The sequence below is a fragment of the Microcaecilia unicolor genome, chromosome 6, assembly GCF_901765095.1.
Source record: "Microcaecilia unicolor chromosome 6, aMicUni1.1, whole genome shotgun sequence".
NCBI lineage: Eukaryota > Metazoa > Chordata > Amphibia > Gymnophiona > Siphonopidae > Microcaecilia > Microcaecilia unicolor.
The window spans coordinates 2,206,458-2,224,216 of NC_044036.1; the positions used below are offsets into that span (position 1 = coordinate 2,206,458).

Genomic DNA, 17,759 nt, shown 5'->3' on the forward strand with positions numbered 1-17,759 from the left:
GAAAGGAATACAGGAGCTTACTAACAGCTTCACTTTACAATATATAAGACGACAGACAGACATATAGGGAGGGTAATTTTATAACTTGGTATGTTATGTTGTGTTACTCCTTGCTTATATTCCACGACAACCTATAAAGTTCAACGCAGGTTACAAAATGTCAACAAGTTGAATACAATAAATTCAAGAATTACAGCTCAAATAACAATATAAAATTACAAAAAAACAACATGCAATACAATAAATCCAGAATTACAATTTAAGGGCCCCTTTTACAAAGCAGCAATCTGGTACTACTGCCTGCCCTACCACATGGCGCTGAAAAATACTTCTATTTTGTTTTAATGCTGGGGGCTTACCTGGCGGTAATTGAGCAGCCCTCACCATCTCTCTTAAATAGATGGTGGTAAGAGCTTCCCTGGGAAATGGCTGCATGGCAAGTGTCCACCTTACCGCATGGCCATTTCCTTTTTTCTAAAAACAAATAAACCTTTTATCAGGCGGAGATAAAAGGGGTCACTGCAGGGCTCCTTTTACCACTTCATGTTTGAGATCAAAATATTTGTTAAACAACCAGTTAAACAATTACGAAACATCATTGCATATCATAGCAGCTTGGCACACAGCCTCAAAGGAACAGACTCAAATGTTATGTTTTGCACGTTGAGAAAAATGTCAAGAAGTATTTCTTCACGGAGAGGGTGGTGGATGCTTGGAATGCCCTCCCGCGGGAGGTGGTGGAGAGGAAAACGAGAACAGAATTCAAACATGCGTGGGATAAACATAAAGGAATCCTCTTCAGAAGGAAGGGATCCCCAGAAGCTTAGCCGGTGGTGGGAGGCGGGGCTGGTGGTCGGGAGGTGGGGATAGTGCTGGGCCAACTTATACGGTCTATGCCAGAACCAGTGGTGGGAGGCGGGGCTGGTGGTTGGGAGGCAGGGATAGTGCTGGGCAGACTTATACGGTCTGTGCCAGAGCCGGTGGTGGGAGGAGGGGCTGGTGGTTGGGAGGCGGGGATAGTGCTGGGCAGACTTATACGGTCTGTGCTCTGAAAAAGACCGGTACAAGTCAAGGTAAGGTATACACAAAAAATGGCACATGTGAGTTAATCTTGTTGGGCAGACTGGGTGGACCGTGCAGGTCTTTTTCTGCCGTCATCTACTATATGTTGGTTAGATGAGACACTTCGGGGTTGAATGATGATGGACTACAAGAGTTATGATTGAGAAGTCTGGAAACTGTGGCAATTCATCAGATTGTTTGCTCTGGGTAAGTCAAGGATATTCATCACAGTGACTGTTTATTCTGAGGGTCCACCCTTCATGCGTTTATTTATTTTAAAAATGTACATATCACCATAAAAATGTAACTGCCAACAAATAGGACTGTCTGCTAAATTTAGAAAAAACTGCCACAAAAAGCTGTGTTTTTAAACGTTTTTTAAACTGTAAAATTCTGCTACACAGACACAGTTGTCCAGGAAGAGCATTGCATAAAGACACCCCTGCCACAGAAGAGGCTGACACTAGTTTCAGCATAACGTGTTCTCACAATTACATCTCTAGAGAGGCACATAGCAGTCTCAGATCTCAATGACCTTCCTGGAATAAAGAGTCTGATGTACGGTCATCACTACCTTAAACTGAATTCTTTGAGATACTGGTTGTTGAGGATCACAGTAATATGGTCAAACTTTGATAGACCCACAGTTAACCTTGCAGCCGCATTCTGGACAACTTAAAATTCCTTGACACTCGAAGCAGTTAGTCCAAGGCATTGCAGTAGTCCAGCTGCGAAAAAAACAAGCTCTGAACACCACTTCTAAAATTATACAATGACGGCATGGATTTCACTTTGTGCAAAAGATGCAGATACATAAAAAATGTTTGGAAGACACTGCAAACTTGACTTTTCATGTTAAGTCTACTATCTAAAACCACCTCTAACAGCATATTTCTCTCAGAGACAAGCTTTTAGGGCAGGAGTATCGACTACACAGCATTGCAGGAAGTGCCACAGGTTGGAGGCAAACTTCTTTCATGGGATCTGGCAATGTAGGTCAATATCACCATTCTGGTCAGCGATTGGCAAATACTTGACCAAAGTGCTGGGGCACACAATAACTTTAACCTTTGAAAGAGCTGTATTTAGCGTGCCTAGACTCTGGATGGGAACCACAAAGGGGGAGAAATTGTTCCTTGGAAAGGCCTGCATATTGGGAAAAAAATGCATCCTCCTTTACTGGACTAGTGATTGCCCACCCTCCTTTTGGCACTGGAGGAATCGACTCCATTAATTGTTGACATGGGAATCTAGAGGGGCGGGTCTGTCACTGGGAAGGCAGCGGAGGTTCCTAGCAATATGGGGGGCATACATTAACACTATCTCGCCAAAGGCGAGAAGTCATATCTTGAATAGACTTCCTTGGAACCAGTGAAGGGAATTTGAATTTGAGCAATGCTTGGGGATGGGAGGGGGGAGGTTCTGGGAGATAGGGAAGAAGAGCTTTGGGTTTGAGAGTTTAAGGACAAGTTCTGGTTCGGTTAATAAGAATTTCATATTGTCTATATTATCCATGTTTCAATATGTTCCATGGTGTTACCTTCTGATACAAGGAAGTTTTTGGATGATGTATACTAATATCATCATGTATCTATAGAAGCATAACAACTTGAGAAGGGGGGGGATGGTGGGTAAAGGGGGGTCGGGAAAAAAAGTTGTTAAACCACAAATTTGATGGCTGATTTGCACTCTCTTTAACCCTGATACTTGAGAGGTTACTACCGCGTTGTTTAAATTTGTAATTATATGGTTTATTGCCTTTGTATTATGTCATCAATAAAAATATTGAAACATAAAACCGCCCCTAACAACTTCATCTCTTTCTTAACCTTAAACGAAATATCACCTAAACACATGCATCAGACATGTCCTCTTCCCAAAAAACATCACCTCAGTCTTGGAGAGTGTGACAAGGCTACATCCCAGACGTATAGAATGAAGCAGCAAAACCCTAAACTACATCTCCCAGAATGCATTTCCAGTACCAGCAGTGAGACTACTACTACTACTTAACATTTCTAAAGCGCTACTAGGGTTACGCAGCGTTGTACAATTTAACATGGAAGGACAGTCCCTGCTCAAGGAGCTTACAATCTAAAAGACAGGTGTAAATCTAAAGACAAGTGTACAGTCAAAAGACAAGTGTAGAGTCAGTCTGATAGGGCATACTATATTTCACGAAAGGTTAGGTGCCGAAAGCAGCATTGAAGAGGTGAGTTTTAAGCAGAGATTTGAAGATGGGTAGGGAGGGGGCTTGGCGTAGGGGTTGAGGAAGATTGTTCCAGGCATAGGGTGAGGCAAGGCAGAATGAGCGGAGCCTGGAGTTGGCAGTGGAGAAGAAGGGAACTGAAAGGAGGGATTTGTCCTCTGAGCGGAGGTTACGGGCGGGAACATAGGGGGAGATGAGGGTAGAGAGGTAGTGAGGAGCCGCTGACCGGGTGCATTTGTAGGTAAGGAGGAGAAGCTTGAATTGTATGCGGTATCTGATCGGAAGCCAGTGAAGTGACTTGAGGAGAGGGGTGATATGAGTAAATCGGTTCTGGCGGAATATAAGACGTGCAGCAGCGTTCTGAATGGATTGAAGGGGGGATAGATGGCTAAGTGGGAGGCCGGTGAGGAGTAAGTTGCAGTAGTCAAGGTGAGAGGTAATGAGAGCGTGGACGAGAGTTCGTGTGGTGTGCTCAGATAGGAAAGGGCGAATTTTGCTGATGTTGAAGAGGAAGAAGTGACAGGTCTTGGCAGTCTGTTGGATATGCGCAGAGAAGAAGAGGGAGGAGTTGAAGATGACTCCGAGGTTGCGGGCAGATGGGACGGGGAGGATGAGGGTGTTATCAACTGAGATAGAGAGTGGAGGAAGAGAAGTGGGTTTAGGTGGAAAGACGAGGAGCTCGGTTTTGGATATGTTCAGCTTCAGGTGGCGGTTGGACATCCAGGTAGCAATGTCGGATAAGCAGGCCGATACCTTGGCCTAGGTCTCCGCGGTGATGTCTGGTGTGGAGAGATATAGCTGGGTGTTGTCAGCATAAAGATGATACTGAAAACCATGAGATGAGATCAGAGAGCCCAGGGGATAGGCAAGAGGGAGGGAGAATGAAGGAGCCCAGTTCCCCTGGACCCGCAATCAGTATATCATGCTGCCCACCTGTAATAGGGAGGGGTGGGGTGAGAAGCAGGAGGAGGATTGGATGAAAGAGGGGGTTAATCAGGCTGAGCAGGGAGAAGAAACCAGAATGGAATGGGAGCTTCAGAGCCTGGGGAGAGCAGCACCTGAAGGTTTGAAAATCCATATTGTTTTGAAAGTTATTGTGATTGAAACCTGCTTAAAGAGAGAAGCCTGTTTTCTTTTGGGTTAGACCTGTTTGCTGTGGGGAAACCCTGACTGTTGGGGGAGGTTGCTGGAAGAATTACAAACCTGGTTCCCCAAAAGCTTACCCTGATTATGTGGGAAAACTCCATGGAATTTGAAAGACTTGTTTGAAGAGGGGGAGAAAATCCTGCTGAGAGGCAAGTACTGATCTTGCTACTGACTTGAAAAGGAAGGATTTTCAAAAGACTATTGCAGCCCTTCCGGACAGGGGGCCGAGACTTTGTGTTTGGGGGCTTGTACACTAAGGTGGCTGTTTGATACTGAGACCCAGGTCTCCCCAAGTAAGGGGGCTCAGTGGAGCAGCACAAGTTAAAGGATGAGTGTGAAAGAACTTGTTCCCCACAGGACTGAACTAGTAAAGTGAATTTGCATATGATGACTGCCTTATTTGCATGTTTGTGGAGTCTGGAGAATCCGAGTTAGAGTCCCCGGAAAAGTGCAGTGGGTCACTTCCCGTGAACTAGAGGAGTGACCGGGGCACACTGGACATAACAGGGAAGGATTTCCAGCAGGAGGAAGGCATGCCAGAGCAGTCACCCTGAGTAAGGAAGGAGCACAGGATATAGAGGTTGGTGCTTGCTAGGGACAAGGAGAGGACCAGCCAGAGTCCTGCTCTGGAGCCCAGGGGCCAGTAAGGCTGGGCTAAGAGCAAAAAGTGCATGTCTGTACAAGCTGCTCAGAAGTCAAGGACCAGTGAGGACGGATGGAGAACCTGGACAGGAGCAACTAGAGGGCCTCAGCCCACATGAGCACCCATGAGGCATTACAACATTTTTTTCTATGACATAATAATAAATGAACACACAAATCTTGCCTCATCAATCCACTACATTTCTTTAAAGGGGCGAAAAAACATGTTGATAAAGGTAAGTTGGTTGATATTATGTATCTGGACTTTGAAAAGGCATTTGACAAAGTACCTCATAGGAGCATAGAAACATAATGGCAGATAAAGGCCAAATGGCCCATCCGGTCTACCCATCCTCTGAAACCCCTAACTCTTCCTTTTCCTAAGCGATCCCACATGCTTATCTCATGCCTTTTTAAATTCAGACACAGTCCTCAACTCCACAACCTCCCCTGGGAGGCCATTACACACTTCCACCACCCTTTCTGTGAAATAATACATTTTTAGATTTACTCCTAAACCTATTCCCTCTTAACTTCATTGTATGCCCCCTTGCTCCAGAGCTTTCCTTCAGTTGAAAGAGACTCACTTCCTGTACATTAACACCCTTGAGATACTTAAATGTCTCTATCATATCTCTCCCTCTTCTCTTCCAGCGTATACATGTTTAGGTTCATAAGCCTGTCACTATATTTTTTGTATTCAAGACCGCTTACTAATTTTGTAGCTGAGTGCATCCTGTTTATATCTTTTCGTAGGTGCAGTCATGAACAACTCCTGAGGAAATTAGCAAGTCATGGAATAGGAGGCAGTGTTCTATTGTGAATTAAGAACTGGTTAAAAGATATAAAACAGAAAGTAGGGTTAAATGGTCAGTATTCTCAATGGAAAAGGGTAGTTAGTAGGGTTCTCTAGGGGTCTGTGCTGGGGCAGGGGCAACAGGGACAGTCGCACAGGGCCCCATGCTACTAGGGGCCCCGCATCTCTGGCATGTCTGTCCTGTCTCGGCTCCTTGCTCCATACCTTAATGTGAATCCATATTTCAGTAAGGAGCATCAGGCAGCAGCAGCAGCCATTTTCATATCCCATCAGCTGCTAAGCCCAGAGCTTCCTCGCTGCTGCATCCCGCCCCCTTCTAATGTCACTTCCTGCTTCTGCAACGGTGGGATGCCGCAGTGAGGCGGCTCTGGGCTCAGCAGCTGATGGGATATGAAAATCGCTGCCACTCTCTACTGAAACATGGTGGATGCATATCAAGGTATGGGGTGAGGTGGTGTTCTGAGAGCTCTAAACTTCCTTTTAAACTCTGATAAATTATGGCTTATGGTGACGGTTGGGTGGGGGCTAGGTGGGGCGGGGCAGGAAGGGGTGGGGGGGGGGCCCACTGAACTGGTCTGCACAGGGCCCCGCAGTTGCTAAGACCGGCCCTGCTGGGACCGCTGCTTTTTAACAAATGATCAAGAGATGGGAATAACTAGTGAGGCAATTAACACAAAGTTATTTAAAGTTGTTAAATCACAAGAGGATTGTGAAAAATTGCAAGAGGACTTTACAAGACTGGAAGACTGGGCATCCAAATGGCAGATGACGTTTAATGTGAAAAGTGCAAAGTGATGCATGTGGGAAAGAGGAACCCAAACTACAGATACATGACACACGGTGATACTCTCTGATCAGTGTGTTCCTGCGGTGGCTAAGAAAGCAAATAGAATGCTAGGTATTATTTGGAAAGGAATGGAAAACAAAAATGAGGATATTATAATGCTTTTTATCGCTCCATGGTGCAACCGCATCTCGAATACTGTGTTCAATTTTGGTCATTGCATCTAAAAAAAGATATAGTGGAATTAGAAATGGTACAGAGAAAGGTGCCAAAAATGATAAAGGGGATGGATGACTATCCTATGAGGAAAGTTAAAGAGACTAGCAGGCTTATTTTCGAAAGAGAAGGGCGCCCATCTTCCGACACAAATTGGGAGATGGACGTCCTTCTCTCAAGGGCGCCCAAATTGGCATAATCGAAAGCCGATTTTGGGCATCCTCAACTGCTTTCCGTCGCGGGGATGACCAAAGTTCATGGGGGCTTGTCGGCAGTGTAGCGAATGCGGGACTGGGGCGTGCCTAACACATGGGCGTCCTCAGCCGATAATGGAAAAAAGAAGGGTGTCCCTGACGAGCACTTGGCCGACTTTACTTGATCCATTTTTTCTTGCGACCAAGCCTCAAAAAGGTGCCCAAACTGACCAGATGACCACCAGAGGGAATCGGGGATGACCTCCCCTTATTCCCCCAGTGGTCACCAACCCCCTCCCACCCTAAAAAAAAAACCAAAAAACTTTAAAACATTTCTTTGCCAGCCTCTATGCCAGCCTCAAATGTTATGCCCAGCTCCATGACAGCAGTATGCAGGTCCCTGGAACAGTTTTAGTGGGTGCAGTGCATTTCAGGCAGGTGGACCCAGGCCCACCCCCCCCCCCCCCTACCTGTTACACTTGTGGTGGGAGAGAGACCACACCAAGTATGGAGGTGCACTAGATCCCCATGGAAAAAGTCAAGTACAACATAGAAAAGAAGTGGTGAAGGTAGGCTCTTTCCAAACAGAAAGGAAGATGTATGATAAAAAGTTTTATTGATAGAATTAAAAAAAAAAGACTCAACACAGCCGTGTTTCGGCAGCGGAGCGCCTTCTTCCGGAGTCTCCTCAAAGTGCCTTCACCTCCAACCCCCCCGACTCTGGCTGAGTTCTTTCATGATAAGATTCACAAGATTAAACTTGAATTCTCAACCAGGTCACCTCCACCTCTCCTTCCCTTAGTCTACTACTACTACTACTTATCATTTCTTTAGCACTACAAGGCATAAGCAGCACTGTACACCATACACAGAAGACAGTCCCTGCTCAAAGAGCTTACAATCTAGATAAGACAGATAAACAGACATAACAATTAAGGGTAAGGGAATAAAGAGGTGAGGATAAAAGTACAGGGCAAGTGAGTTAGGAGTCAAAAGCAGTAGTAAAGAAGTGGGTTTTCAGTTTGGACTTGAAAACGGCCAAAGAAGAGGCTAGACGCACATGCTCGGGAAGTCTATTTGAGGCTTGAGATGCAGCTAGATAAAAGGAACGGAGTCTTGAACTAGCAGTAGAGGAGAAGGGGACAGATAGAGATTTATCTACAGAATGGAGTACTCGAGTGGGGGCGCAGGGAGATACAAGAGTGGAAAGGTACTGGGAAGCAGCAGAGTAAATGCACTTATAGGTCAATAGAAGAAGTTTGAATTGAATATGGAAACGGATAGGGAGCCAGTGAAGTGACTTAAGGAGAGAGCTAATGTGAGCATAGCGACTTTGGCGGAAAATGAAAATAGTAGGGTATACATAAAATTAGCACATATGAGTTATCTTGTTGGGCAGACTGGATGGACCATGCAGGTCTTTTTCTGCCGTCATCTACTATGTTACTATGAGTCGCGCAGCAGAGTTTTGGACTGATTGAAGAGGAGAGAGATGGCTAAGAGGGAGGCCGGTGAAAAGCAGGTTACAATAATCAAGATGAGAGGTAATAAGAGTGTGGATAAGGGTTCTGGTAGAGTGCTCAGAGATGAAGGGACGGATTTTGCTAATGTTATAGAGAAAGAATCGACAGGTTTTGGCAATCTGCTGAATGTGAGCAGAGAAGGAGAGAGAGAAGTCAAAGATGGCCCCAAGGTTACGAGCTGATGAGACAGGGAGAATGAGAGTGCCATCCACAGAAATAGAGAAAGGGGGAGAGGAGAGGAGGGTTTAGGGGGAAAGATGAGAAGTTCAGTCAAATGAACGTCATGCATATTCATGAATATGCATAACGACGACAGAGCGTGAATACGATAGGAACATGAATAGCGGAAGTTAAACGAATACGCAAAAGATTATAATGAATTAAGGATGGCAATATATACCTTGGATCAATATGTAAAAAAACCTTTGTAACAAATTGCTCATACGCAAGTATCATCAGTACGAAAGGAAAATAATTATTTTTGGATGTGAACAGTATGCCTCACTGAAACATAGTGTGATGGTCTAACCATGTCTAAATGCTGGAAATGCTTGAGGACTTTTATGCAGAAGTGATTGTTAAACAAAAGATTTGTATATGTGAATGCTAATGAAAACTGAAATATAAAAAGATGATAAAAAAAGGAATAAAAAGAATGATAAAAATTAAAATGCAAGTGAAATGGGTGAAAGATGGGAATAAAAAAAAATCTAATAAAAAGAAATGAAAAAAAAAATGAAAACATAAAAGAATACAAAAATAAAAATTATGAAAAAAATAAAGAAATGAAAAAACAAATAATGCAAGAAAAATTATTAAAAAACAAAATAAAATATAAAAAACTAAAATATGAAAAAAAGTGAAAATTAGAAAATTAAAAGAAGAATAAGACAAAGATAAAAAATAAAATAAAAAACATGTAAATGAAAAACTAAAACTAAAAAACAAAAAATAAAGGAAAAACACAAAAAAATATAATAACAAATAAAAACTGTAAAACTTAAGCAGCACCTGGGCATGTGCTGGAAGTCTGTGAAGTTTTTAAAATAAAAATCAGAAATACTATCACATTTCTTCAATGAATAAACACCACATTTTGGATCATATGCAGCTTCTTCAACAGTTGTTCTGGGGCTCCCAGATAGATTACATTGCAGTAATCCAACGAACTCAAGATCAAATATTATACTATGAACCGGAAATGTTCTTGGTTAAAATATTTCTGTATTCTCCGTAAATTACGCATCAAACAGAAGGATTTTTGAATTAAATTGTTGATCTGATAATCCAGAGAATGCTTACTGTCCAGTAATACTCCTAATACTCTAACAAAATACTCTAACAAAACATGAATGGGATGCAAACATACCAGGCTATAATCTTTTCAGGAAGGATAGAGAGGGGCGTAAAGGTGGAGGAGTAGCTCTGTATGTGAGAAATGATATCACAGCGACTGAAATGACAGGGAACTGGGGAAAGGAAGAAGCGATATGGATCACCTTAAAAAGAAAGGATAAAACCTCTGTCCATGTGGGTGTTGTCTACAGACCTCCGACACAATTGGAGGACCTAGATAAAGATCTGATCGCTGATATTCAAAAGTTGGGGAAGAAAAGAGAGGTGCTGTTGTTGGGAGATTTCAATCTGCCGGATGTAGATTGGACGGTTCCGTCTGCGAAATCGGAAAGAAGTAGAGAGATTGTGGATGCTTTTCAAAGTGCTTTGCTCAGACAAATGGTGACAGAACCCACGAGGGAGGGAGCGACGCTGGATCTGGTACTCACAAATGGGGATAGTGTGTCAAACGTCCGAGTGGGTGCCCACCTGGGCAACAGTGACCATCAAATGGTTTGGTTTGATATGACAGCTGAAGAGGAGGATGGCCACTCAAAACTCAAAGTCCTGGATTTCAAACATGCTGACTTTAGTAAAATGGGGGAATACCTGAGGAAGGAGCTGATGGGATGGGAGGAAATACAAGAAGTGGAAGGACAGTGGTCCAGACTGAAAGAAGCTATAAATAGGGCCACGAACCTTTATGTAAGGAAAGTAAATAAAAGCAAGAGAAAAAGGAAACCGATATGGTTCTCCAAGCAAGTGGCTGAGAAAATAAAGGCTAAAGAGTTGGCATTCCAGAAATACAAAAAAACTCATGAAATGGGACACGAGGAGGAATACCGGATGAAACTGAAAGAAGCCAAGAGAGAGATACGTCTGGCGAAAGCGCAAACGGAAGAACAAATGGCTAGAAATGTAAGGAGGGGTGGCAAAATTTTCTTCAGGTATATTAGTGAAAGGAGAATGACTAAAAAGGGAATTGTGAGACTAAAAGATACTGCGAACCGCTATGTGGATAATGATGAAGAAAAGGCAAATTTGCTAAATAGATACTTCTGTTCTGTTTTCACAGAAGAAAATCCTGGAGAAGGACCGCGATGGACTGCAAAAAGTACAAATGAGATTGAAGTGGATAGAGCACCGTTCACAGAAGAGAGTGTGTATGAACAACTTGAAAAGCTAAAGGTGGACAAAGCCATGGGACCAGATGGGATCCACCCTAGGATATTGAGGGAGCTCAGAGAGGTTCTGGCGGGTCCTCTTAAAGATTTGTTTAATAAATCCTTGGAGACGGGAGAGGTTCCGAGGGATTTGAGATCGGCGGATGTGGTCCCTCTTCACAAAAGTGGTGATAGGGAAGAAGCTGGAAACTACAGGCCGGTAAGCCTCACTTCGGTTATTGGAAAAGTAATGGAAGCGATGCTGAAGGAAAGGATAGTGAATTTCCTGGAAGCCAATAAGTTGCAAGATCCGAGACAACATGGATTTACCAAAGGGAAATCGTGCCAAACGAACCTCATTGAGTTCTTTGATTGGGTGACAGGAGAATTGAATCAGGGACGAGCTATGGACGTAATCTACTTAGATTTCAGCAAAGCTTTTGACACGGTTCCCCACAGGAGGCTCTTAAATAAACTGGATGGGCTGAAGATAGGACCTGAAGTGGTGAACTGGATTAGGAACTGGTTGACGGACAGACGCCAGAGGGTGGTGGTGAATGGAATTTGCTCGGAGGAGCGAAAGGTAAGTAGTGGAGTGCCTCAAGGATCGGTGCTGGGGCCGATTCTGTTCAATATATTTGTGAGTGACATTGCCGAAGGGTTAGAAGGTAAAGTTTGCCTATTTGCGGATGATACTAAGATCTGTAACAGAGTGGACACCCCGGATGGAGTGGAAAACATGAAAAAGGACCTACGGAAGCTAGAAGAATGGTCTAAGGTTTGGCAATTAAAATTCAATGCGAAGAAATGCAAAGTGATGCACTTAGGAAGTAGAAATCCACGGGAGACGTATGTGTTAGGCGGGGAGAGTCTGATAGGTACGGGCGGAGAGAGGGATCTTGGGGTGATAGTATCTGAGGATTTGAAGGCGACGAAACAGTGTGACAAGGCGGTGGCCGTAGCTAGAAGGTTGTTAGGCTGCATAGAGAGAGGTGTGACCAGCAGAAGAAAGGGGGTGTTGATGCCCCTGTATAAGTCGTTGGTGAGGCTCCACCTGGAGTATTGTGTTCAGTTTTGGAGGCCGTATCTTGTTAAGGATGTAAAAAGAATTGAAGCGGTGCAAAGAAAAGCTACGAGAATGGTATGGGATTTGCGTTACAAGACGTATGAGGAGAGACTTGCTGAACTAAACATGTATACTCTGGAGGAAAGGAGAAACAGGGGTGATATGATACAGACGTTCAAATATTTGAAAGGTATTAATCCGCAAACGAACCTTTTCCGGAGATGGGAAGGTGGTAGAACGAGAGGACATAAAATGAGATTGAAGGGGGGCAGACTCAAAAAAAAATGTCAGGAAGTATTTTTTCACGGAGAGAGTAGTGGATGCTTGGAATGCCCTCCCGCGGGAGGTGGTGGAAATGAAAACGGTAACGGAATTTAACATGCGTGGGATAAGCATAAAGGAATCCTGTGCCGAAGGAATGGATCCTCAGGAGCTTAGTCAAGATCAGGAGGCGGGGCTGGTGGTTGGGAGGCGGGGATAGGGCTGGGCAGACTTATACGGTCTGTGCCAGAGCCGGTGGTGGGAAGCGGGACTGGTGGTTGGGAGGCGGGGATATTGCTGGACAGACTTGTACGGTCTGTGCCAGAGCCGGTGGTTGGGAGGCAGGGCTGGTGGTGGGGAGGTGAGGATAGTGCTGGGCAGACTTATACGGTCTGTGCCTGTGCCAGAGCCGGTGGTTGGGAGGTGGGGCTGGTGGTTGGGAGGCGGGGCTGGTGCGGGGCAGACTTATACGGTCTGTGCCCTGAAGAGCACAGGTACAAATCAAAGTTGGGTATACACAAAAAGCAGCAAATATGAGTTATCTTGTTGGGCAGACTGGATGGACCATGCGGATCTTTTTCTGCCGTCATCTACTATGTTACTATGTAAAAGGAAAAAACCCATCATGGGTGTCCACTCTATTGCAGATTTTGACATCATCCACAAAGAGGCAAACCTTACCAGACAGCCCTTCAGGAAACATTATTTTCCTCAGTTTGAGCTCCATTTACCATTATCCTCTATCAACTTTCACTCAACCAGTTTCTACTCTAGTCAGTCACTTTAGGGCCCATACTGAGGCACTCAGTTTATTAGTTGACTATGCAGAACCGTGTCAAAGGCTTTGCTAAAACCTAAATATACCACATCTAGCGCTCTCCCTGGATCCAGCTCTCTGGTCACCCAGTCAAAAAAAATTAATCAGATTTGTCCAGCAAGACCTGCCTCTAATGATACCATGTTGCCTTGGATCCTGTAATCCATTAGTTTCCAAAAACTTTACTATTTTCTGTTTTAAAAGTGTTTCCATTAATTTACTTACCACAGAAGTCAGACTTACCGGCCTGTAGTTCAAAACTTCTTTACTTCCATTTTTGTGGAGAGGGACCACATCTGCTGTACTCCAGTCCTTCGGGACCACTCCTGACTCTAGAGAAGTACTGTAAAGGTCAGCCGGTGGAGCCACTAGAACTTCCCTAAGTTCTTTCAGTACACTTGGATGTATGCCATCCAGCCCCATCGCTTTGTCCACCTTTAGTTTAGTCAGGTCCTTATAAATACAGTCCTCTGAAAATTGGCCCCCAAGATGGCCAATGGACAATGGCTCTAGCAAGGAGCTCCCAAGTTTAAAGCACTACCGAGCTGATCTGGCCCTCTGGGTCGCAGCTCGCGGAGCGCTCGGTGCGTCTAATGGCCGAGAGGACGGGGTGAGCCGTAGCCGTTGTCTCACGGCTTTGCCTGGCCACCCCAGCGATGCCTGGGCAACGCGACCGGTGGAAAGAGGACAGGGTGAGCTGTAGCCGCTGTTTCACGGCTTCGCGCAGCGAAAACGCACGAGACGAGTGGAACAGCTGTGGGTGAGCTGCGACCCTCTTCTCGCCAGCGGATCCGGCGCCGCACTGATGAGTCCGAGACCCAACGGCGGAATCCCGGCCTGGAAGTGTGCATCGGGCTGAGCGGAGAGGTAGGGGGACGAGCTGTCCTACTGACCTTCATGGGTGGACTGCCACCCTGCCCCTGCTGCTGAACATCACAGTGCTGCACCGGTCCTCGCGCACAGTTGGGACCACCCTGACCCCGTTCCTGCTCCTGTGCAGCATAGCTCTAACTGCAGGCACAACGCTGAGGCTTTTCCAGCTTGTCCCTGGTCTGCTGCTCGGCTCTCCTCTGTTCCAGATTGCTCCAGCCCGTCCTTTCCAGCTTGTTCTGGCTCGTCTGATCCAGCTTGTTCCTGCTTGTTCTAGCTCGGCTGCTCAGCTCTGCTCCAGCTTATTCCGGACCATCCACTCCAGCTTGTTCCAGCCCGCCTGATCCAGCCTGCTCCAGTCCGCCTGTTTCAACTCACTCCAGTCTGTCTGTTCCAGCCTGTTCCAGCTTGTCCCGGTCCTGCTGCTCCGCTCTCCTGCTTATGATTACTCCAGTCCGTCTTTTCCAGTTTGTCCTGGTCCTGCTGCTCGGCTCTTCTCTGCTCCAGCTTATTCCAGTCCGGCGTCTGCCAACTGTCCCAGCTTGTTCCAGTCCGCCTGATCCAGCTTTTCCCAGCTTTTACCCGTCCGCCTGATCCAGCTCGTTCCAGTCCATCTGTCTGTTCCAGCTTGTTCCAATCCTGCTGCTCCCAGCTTGTTCCAGCCCATCTACTCCAGCTTGTTCCAGCTTGTTCTAGTCCTGCTGCTCCGCTTGTTCCAGTCCGCCTGATCCAGCTCGTTCCAGTCCTGCTGCTCCGCTCTCTTCTGCTCCAAATTATTCCAGCTTCCTCTAGTCCTGCTGCTGAGCTCTCCACTGCTCTCATCCATTCCTGCCTGCTAGTCAACCCATCAACTTGCCTGCTTGTCAGCCCATCAACTACCTGCCTCCTTGCCTGCACAACTACTTACCTGCCTGCCTCCTGCCTGCACAACTACCTACCTCACCGCTTGCCAGCCCATCAACTTACCTGCCTACCATCTCACCCATCAATCTGCCTGCCTCCCAGCCCATCACCTGCCTGCCCCCCAGCCCATCAACCTAGCTACCTGCCGCCCACCCATCTACCTACCTACCCTGCTGTCCCAGCCCTAAGCTTCCAGTTCTACTATCCTGCTCTACCCGTTGCCTCCCAGCTCACCCATCAACCTGCCTGCCACCCATCCCATCACCTGCCTGTCCATCAACCTAGCTACCTGCTTGCCCACCCATCCACCTACCTACCCTGCTGTCCCAGTTCTAGCCTCCAGTTCTACTTTCCTGGTCTATCCGTTGCCTAACACCTCAGTCACTACATATACACCTATAAACACCTCAGTCACTACTCATGGCCCCTATACACATTCTCTTCCTTGACCTGTCCCTCCCTAATCTTTTCCTCCCCCTGCCATTGTCTACCACAAGAACTCACTGCCCATCCATGCCCTCTCCCGTCCTGCTCACTACTGCAACACCCTACCCACCACCCCAGTCCCTCACCACCTCTCCTATCCCCCTCCTCCTTCCTAGCTCTCAACCTTCAACACTTCCTTCCTGCCATTAACCCATCCCCATTCCTCCTAAGCGCATCCTGTCTTCGTCGCCCTACCTCACCCACCCTCCTCCGCACTCTATTGCTCCTTCTCCTGCTATCCGCAGGAGACATCAATCCCAATCCAGGTCCCCGCATACCTGTCCTCGTCCTATCCATATAAACGATTCTGGGATGTCTCCAATCTCATCTCTATCCCCCTCCTCCCCCCCTCTTCCCTCCCCTTCCCGTGTGCCCTGTGGAATGCCCGTTCGGTTGTTACTCTCCTTCACCCATGATCTCTTCATCTCCCGTTCCCTTCAACTGCTCGCCCTAACTGAAACCTGGCTCTCCCCCGATGACTCTGCCTCAGTCGCGGCCATTTGCCATGGAGGTTATCTTTTCTCCCACACTCCCCGCCCAGTTGGCCGCGGAGGAGGCGTCGGGTTTCTACTTTCGCCTTCCTGTAGTTTTCAACCCCTCCTCCTACCTCAGTCTCACTGTTTCTCATCCTTTTAAGTTCACTCCATCCGTCTATTCTACCCGCTGCCACTCAGAGTTGCAGTCATTTACCGCCCCCCTGATAAGTCCCTCTCTTCCTTCCTTACCGACTTCGATGCCTGGCTCTCCGTTTTCCTTGAATCCTCATCTCCGTCCCTCATTCTTGGAGACTTCAACATAAACGCTGACGACCCAGCTGACTTACGCTTCTCAGTTCCTCACTCTGACATCCTCCTACAACCTTCAGCTGAGCTCCACCACCCCTACTCACCAAACTGGCCATTGTCTTGACCTCGTCCTCTCCTCTACCTGCCCACCCTCCAATTTGTGCGCATCAGCTCTTCCTCTCTCTGATCATCACCTGATCACCTTCACACTTCATCACCCTCCCCCTCAGTCCCGCCCAACTCTAACCACTACTTTCAGGAATCTCCAGGCTGTCGACCCTCCCACCTTATCCTCTAGTATCTCTAATCTCATCCCTTCCATCATGTCCTCCGACTCTGTCGACAAGGCTGTCTCTGCTTACAATGTCACTCTTTCTTCTGCTCTGGACTCCCTTGCACCATCCACCTCCCGTCCTACAAAGCATACTAATCCCCAGCCCTGGATGACCCCTTGCACCCGATATCTTCGCTCCTGCACCCGATCTGCTGAACGCCTCTGGAGGAAATCTCGCACCCATTCCGACTTCATTCATTATAGATTCATGTTATCCTCCTTCCAGTCTTTCCTATTCCTTGCCAAACAGGACTATTACACCCAATTGACTAATTCTCTCGGCTCCAACCCTCGACGCCTCTTCGCCACCCTTACCTCCCTCCTCAAAGTGCCCTCCGCTCCCACCCCCCCTCACTCTCTCCTCAATCACTGGCTATTTCCGCAACAAGGTGCAGAAGATCAACCTTGAATTTACTACCAAGCCACCTCCTCCTCTTCACCCCCTAACCCACTCCCTCAACCAACCACCCCAGGCTTCCTTCTCCTCTTTTCCTGATATTACCGAGGAGGAAACCGCCCACCTTCTCTCCTCCTCAAAATGCACCACCTGTCCCTTTGATCCCATCCCCACCAACTTACTAAACACCATATCTCCTACTGTCACCCCCCCCCCCATCTGTCATATTCTCAATCTCTCTCTCTCTCCACTGTAACCGTCCCCGACACCTTCAAACATGCTGTAGTCATACCACTCCTCAAAAAACCATCATTAGACCTTACCTGTCCTTCCAACTACCGCCCCATCTCCCCTTCCTCTCCAAGATACTTGAACGCCGTCCACAGCCGTTGGCCTTGATTTTCTCTCCTCTCATGCCATCCTCTATCCGCTTCAATCCGGTTTTCGCCCTCTACACTCAACATAAAAGCACTCACTAAAGTCTGTAATGACCTGTTCCTTGCCAAATCCAAAGGTCACTACTCCTTCCTCATCCTCCTCGACCTGTCCGCCGCTTTTGATACTGTCAATCACAATTTACTCCTTACCACACTATCCTCATTTGGATTCCAGGGCTCTGTCCTCTCCTGGTTCTCCTCTTATCTCTCCCACCATACCTTCACTCTCATTGATCTTCCTCCACCCCCATCCCGCTCTCTGTTGGAGTTACTCAAGGGTCTGTCCTTGGACTCCTTCTCTTCTCAATCTAC

General features: G+C 46.7%; 1 protein-coding gene across 1 annotated transcript in view; it reads right to left on the reverse strand.

The window, feature by feature from the left end:
• Nucleotides 1-17,759, reverse strand: part of PTPRF (protein tyrosine phosphatase receptor type F) — a 1,045,343-nt gene that overhangs the window by 3,885 nt on the left and 1,023,699 nt on the right.